Here is a 6357-nt window from a genome sequence, read left to right on the forward strand (position 1 = left end):
TAACTTTTGATTTGACAAAAGGTTAAGACTGGACATCCCATGAAAAATGATAAGATACCATGCTAAAAGTACTCAAAGGGTACCATGTTAAAAGTGGCTAAATGCTCCTTCAAAGAAATGACCAAGAAAACAAAAATTAAATATCAGCAAGTGATTTGGTATCAATTACATCCTTTGTGATTGTAAAAGACATCACAATCATGACTGCAGGCAAAGAGATTGGTTAATAAACTGAAAGATAGCTGAAAAACTAACACTTGAGCTAAGATATAACTTCAACAAATTTGAAGAAAATAGAAAGATGACTGCAAATGACAGAAATCCATCTCCTTGGGGGGCTATGCTATGGAATCACAGTATAACGCTCACTGGCAGTCTCATTTGCAGGAAAACAGAAAGCATTCTTAAGCTGAAGAGGTTATGATTGTAGTTTAGTGTAATTAGAATATATAGTGCACAAGATTCACAAAATAATGTAATTTTAAAACGTATGTTTTTGGATCTTAAGCATCCTTGAGAATATGAAGAAAGCTGAAAAATACATTCATACATAAATTCCCAAACTCCATGAAAACAATGAGAAAGCGTAAGTAAAAACTATTACACTCTGAACTATAAAGAGAAATATGTCCCAAGATGAAAGCTAAGCAAAGCAGCAGACTTATGCAAACTGTCCAGAGGAGAACTAAAAGACAGAGGGTTATAGAAGAGTGAGTTCTAAAGCTGGGATCCCCAACCACCGGGCCACGGACCAGTATCGATCCATGGCCTGATAGGAACTGGACCACACAGCAGGATGTGAGTGGTGGGTGAGATAATGAAGCTTCATCTGTATTTGCAGCTACTTCTCAGCTCTAGAATCACTGCCTCGGCTCCATCTCAGATCATCAGGTATTAAATTCTCATGGGAGCACCAGTCCCTGGTGACAAAAAGGCTGGGGATTGCTGCTCTAAGGGAAAAGAAAAACTTATATACAATGGTGATTTGATTATTAGACTGGATAAATTTAAGAATTCTATAAAGGCACATAACTGTGCAGGAAGTCCTCACTGAATATCATCAATAGGTTCTATGACTTTAAGCAAAACAACACATAATGAAACCAATTTTACCACAGGCTAATTGATATAAATAAAAGTTAAGTTCCTACAGTATCTCACCAACATTATAACAAAATGGTGTTGAAGGAAATTATGTAATAAGAGGATCTGCTGTAATTCCAAAAAGCTATGCTATACCTATGAAACAAATTTTACTGTGAAATAATTCTAGAAGAATCCATTTGACTTTAATGTGGAATATATTATATATAAACATACAACTAAATGTTTATAAATATATTTAAGTATATCATATTATTTGAACTTATAAGAAAATCTAATGATTCAAAAAAATTTACAAAAAAACTATCAAACATTCGGAAGGGGGAAGAGGGTAAGTCATGGCAGGAAATTTAATGAGCTAAATCCTCATATTCTGTAGCAAGGAATTAACAGACATTGTCTATTAAATAAATAAAAGAATAAGCGTATTCCTTATAGTTCTGGAGGTAAACTCTAGAAGTATTAAAAACAGAAGTACTTTCTGAGAATATGACTGGGGTAAGAAACAGTGAGTAGGAGATACCTGCTTTTCATCTTAAATTCTTCTAGACTATTCACTACCATGTATTCATGTTATTCTGGTAAAAATTAAAATTTCGACCAGTTTAGTTAGGTCATTAATGCTGATGCAATCTCTGCAAGCACTTGACCCATTTCAAATACTTTTAAAATATATCAAAGCAAGGCTCACTTGTTATCTTCTAATGAGGGGATGGTCCTTTTATTTATTGTTTATTCAAGCTTGAATTAAAGACTATTAAATGTGGAAGAAATATTAACTGAATGTTGATTATATCTTTTTAAAAGGATATTGACACATAAAATAGTTCTCACTGTATTCAAATACTTCAAGTTTTCATTAAGGGGTCAGTCTCTACTTCCCCTCCCCATATATATGTATACATACATACATACATACATATATACATACATACACACATATATACATACATACGCACAGACATACATATTTACTCGCAGCAAAGTACATCATCAAAACTTGTACCATTTTACTATAAGATAATAATACTTTTAAAATCAAAGTATTATTTGCTGGCCTACTACATCTTAACCAATAGAGAATCAGAGATGAGTGCATGGTCCAGGGAAACAGAGATGTGAGGTACCACAGAGAAAGATATTAAATTTTGTTTTGTTCTGCTTCGCCTAGTGAAGGCTGGGGTAAGTGAGAAGGGGAAGGCAACAGGAGGAGAGATTGGGAACTTTGAAAAGCAGTTTAGATTACCATAGTATTTGTCCCATCAGGAGATGCAGATCTGACGGGGAGAAATAAATTCAAGAGACATTATGATATTAAAACTGACAAGCCCTAAATAACCACCCTGATATTTTATAAGTCAAAGGGGTTTCGTTTCTGAAGGTTCTAATTTAGGTATCCAAGTGGATGGTAATCACTCAATGCAGAGAAACAAAATGGAGGATAATCATATGTTTGATAATGGATTCAAAGTTTGCTATCTAGCTTATGGAACTGTCCAAAGAGTAGCTGAAATTCAGATCTAGAACACAGAAGATAGTATATTACCTAGTTGAAGCCATGGGAGTAAATGTTTTCATACATATATATTGTTGGGAAGGGTGGGTGGGAAGAAGGTCATTTAGAAATACCCATATTTAAAGGGCAACAAGAAGAAAAGTCAGAGATGTAATATAGAAAACTTACAGAGTTTACCTCTAGAACTATAAGAAATATGCTTATTCTTTTATATATTTGTTTACCAACTTTAGACAACGTCTATTAATTCTTTGCCACAGAAGATGAGGATTTTGCCCAAAATCATCAGCTAATAAATGGAAAGACCAGAACTCAAATTCTGGTTTATCAACTCCAAAATCACTCTCTTAATGAGTATACCATCATCATAATGGAAGCCATGACGAGACAAAGAATGCCCTCTTAGAGACTAACTCTGAAAAAGTTAGCTACCTTACCCTTTCTTTATAATTCCTAACTAAATTACAGTGCATGCGTCAAAGGCCTCCCTACAACCATGCCCAATATCAACAGCCCACCCCCAAAACACATTTGTTTTTAAGAATCTGAAACTCTTACTCGTTTTTTCAGGTTACTTTTAGTAAAAAGCAGAGATGAATTTGTATAGCTGTACTACAAAGTACAGTTATTTTTTACCTAAAAACATAATGAAGTTTAAAAAAGGTGATAAGTTTGGATCGTGACAAAGATCTAAGACAATGTTTGCATAAATGAAAGCTAGCTAAGTTAAAGCATATCAAGTAGGTTCAGTCACTCATCACAAATTTATTTAGTGTCTCTTATGTGCCAAGCACTAGTGATAAAATGGTGTTTAAAAACAGACTCTAACACTATGTCTGTGAAACAACTCTATTTCCAATTAAAGTTGCTTTACTTTGTCTTTCCTTGAGTGACCTTGTAAGCTACTTAAATAAAAAACATAATTTATTACATAGTATCCTATAATACTGTGTTCACTGAGACAGAAGATAATATCTATAACAAAATATCCCTATAAGTTTGAAAACTTAATTCAATAACGGCCTGTATCTCAGTCCAGAATCCTTATATTACTCCTGTGGCACTCTACTCACTAACAATGTCTTCATTCTTAGGGAGTTAAGATCTGATTCGATACATATTCGACAGTCATTTATATCATTTTCCCATTAATTTGAACATCATCACTGTTGAAGCCATGATAGGGACCAATTCAGCTGTCAGTAGAGTGCCCTCCTTTGTTGTATACCAGATACCTACGTACTCACAGCTTCTAATAGGATTTAAAAGTATGAAAGCGGGAGCAGTTCCCAGAGAAATAATCAAAAATTAACAATTTTTTGGCTGCAAAATAAGATTAGGCTTTTGTAAAGATCTATTTTAGAAACTTAAAAAAAAATTTACTGAATTTTTCACTGAAACAATCTCTTTATCAATGTCTTTTCTGAAACTGGAGACAAGTGGTTCTTGTATGACATGAATAAAAACAGAAATAGTGCTAACCAGGAATTCTCCTTGATCCATGAGATAAAGTAAGCATGCTCTGTGGCATATATTTATACAGTGACCCAAAGACCAGGAATAAGGAGGGAAAAAAACCTTCTATGATATCAATACCATTTCTTCAGTGCAACAATAGCCAAATCTCCAAGCTCCTATCAATCTCAGATATTCCTGTCAGTCCCAGTCCTTGAACCTCCATTAACTACTTCTGTGGAATTTAATAATAAAACTGAACTCCTCATTTCTCATTTTCCAACTCAAGCTGGCTAGGAACTTTTTACAAGAATATTGTCAGGCACATTTCAAAAAAAATTATTATGGTGACATTGGTTAACCATATATCAAAACTGAAATCACAAACACCCAGTACATAGTACTTCAGCAGATAAAAAAATAGAATAGTATTCATTACACACAACAGATGTACAAGTAGTCACAATATTCAGTAACATTGTACAACTGATTTTATAGGTTAAACACAGAATCATCACATGACCTAGCAATTCAAGCCCCAGGTATACTATCCAACAAAAAATGAAAACATATGTTTACACAACTTTCACACAAAAGCATTATTCATAATAGTTGAAAAAGTACGAACAACTCAAACATCCATCAACTGATGAATGGTAAATAAAATATATTTCCACACAATGAAATATTTTTTGGCAGAAAAAACCAAAATGAAGTTCTGATACATGCTACAACTTGGATAAACCTTGAAAACCTTACGCTAAGAGAAAGCAAGCCAGTCACAAAAGACCACGTTATAGGATTCTATTTACACAAAAGCTCCAGAATAGGCCGGGGAATTGGCAGGAGTGGCTGGCTAATAGGTCCAAGGTTTCTTTCTGGGATGATGAAAATGTCTTAAAACTGAGTGTAGTATTAGATACATAACTCTGTGGATATACTAAAAACTACCAAATTGTATACTTTAAATGGGTGAACTGTGTGATATGTGAACATCTCACTCAAGCTATTATTTAAAAAATCAATTTTGTACAGCAAAACTTGAGAAAGGAAGTAAAACTACTGGGGAAAAAACAGCATTATAATGAACAATTTGCTAAGCAAACCAAGAACAGCCAAAATTCCTAATTTACTCTTTAACAAAAGTTTTGCTGTTATGAAAGTGATTATATACTTAATTGATGGCTAATTTTCTAAGAAAATTAGGAACTATGCTTACTCTCTCACAGAAATTTACACACACAACACACAAATTACTGTTAAAAAGTTCTCGAAAGAGCTTATATCAGATTTTACGAGCCATGAAAGGTGTGCTACATGAAATTAAATGTAAAAGAGATTTTCATTATAACATTTCTCATTCAGACTGAGTATATAATCTCTCAGGTAAGTTACCTAATTATGTCTATAACTAAAAGAGTTCTTCATACAAATGACAATGTTCTCAAAAAGTGTGTGCTCTGAATCATACATCTGTAATTAGGAACTAACTGAGATACCTTAATATACTAATTATAAAACATAATCTTCTATGAAAACGAAGAGAGGCCTTTATTAACCTTCACTTAGGAAATTTTTAGACTAAGTTAGTACATAAAGAAAAAAGATAGCAAGGATTATAATGAGACTATCAAAGAAAAAAATAAAAGAGGAAGACATGCAGAAAAGTTTCCAAGCCAATAAAATTTATATGAAAAAGCCAAGGTAAGGTAAAAAATAACTTTATTTTGCAAAATTAGTTAGTTATTCATAGTAATTATTATAAAGAACTACCAAAAGATAAGTAAACATATCAGGAAGACTCTGAAAGGCTATTATTTCAATATACTAAAAAAAATTTCCCATCTGAGAAAATATGGGATAATAAAGATCTCAAAACTATCATATAGTTATATTACCTAATCTTCAGAAATGTTTTCTCCATTATAAAAATACTAAACAAATATATTTTTAAACTTAACCTAATCACTAAAAACAATATAAGCTCTATGAAGACATTAACTTCAAAATAGTTAAGTTTATGACTATATGAAAAAACTCCCCAATTAGTCATGCAAACATTTGGAATATGTACATATCTATTACCTTACTCTCTGTTGCAACTTGAAAGAAAAGAGGTGTATAAGAAATAATATCTTATGTTGTGTGTAATAAAATGGTAATATAGCTCATTTTTTCCAGTTTCAGAGATAAGAACACTGTCTCTAAAAGCCTTTAATCAATGTATATAATTTGCCTATCAAAAAATAAAAAATTAGATAAATAAAAGCTACTTTCAAGCA

General features: G+C 32.5%; 1 protein-coding gene across 1 annotated transcript in view; it reads right to left on the reverse strand.

Annotated features, from left to right (window-relative positions):
- The window catches only part of NCKAP1 (NCK associated protein 1), an 89067-nt gene that overhangs the window by 68503 nt on the left and 14207 nt on the right, over positions 1–6357 (reverse strand). The window lies entirely within an intron of this gene.

Source organism: Pteropus alecto, unplaced genomic scaffold, assembly GCF_000325575.1.
Source record: "Pteropus alecto unplaced genomic scaffold, ASM32557v1 scaffold3, whole genome shotgun sequence".
NCBI lineage: Eukaryota > Metazoa > Chordata > Mammalia > Chiroptera > Pteropodidae > Pteropus > Pteropus alecto.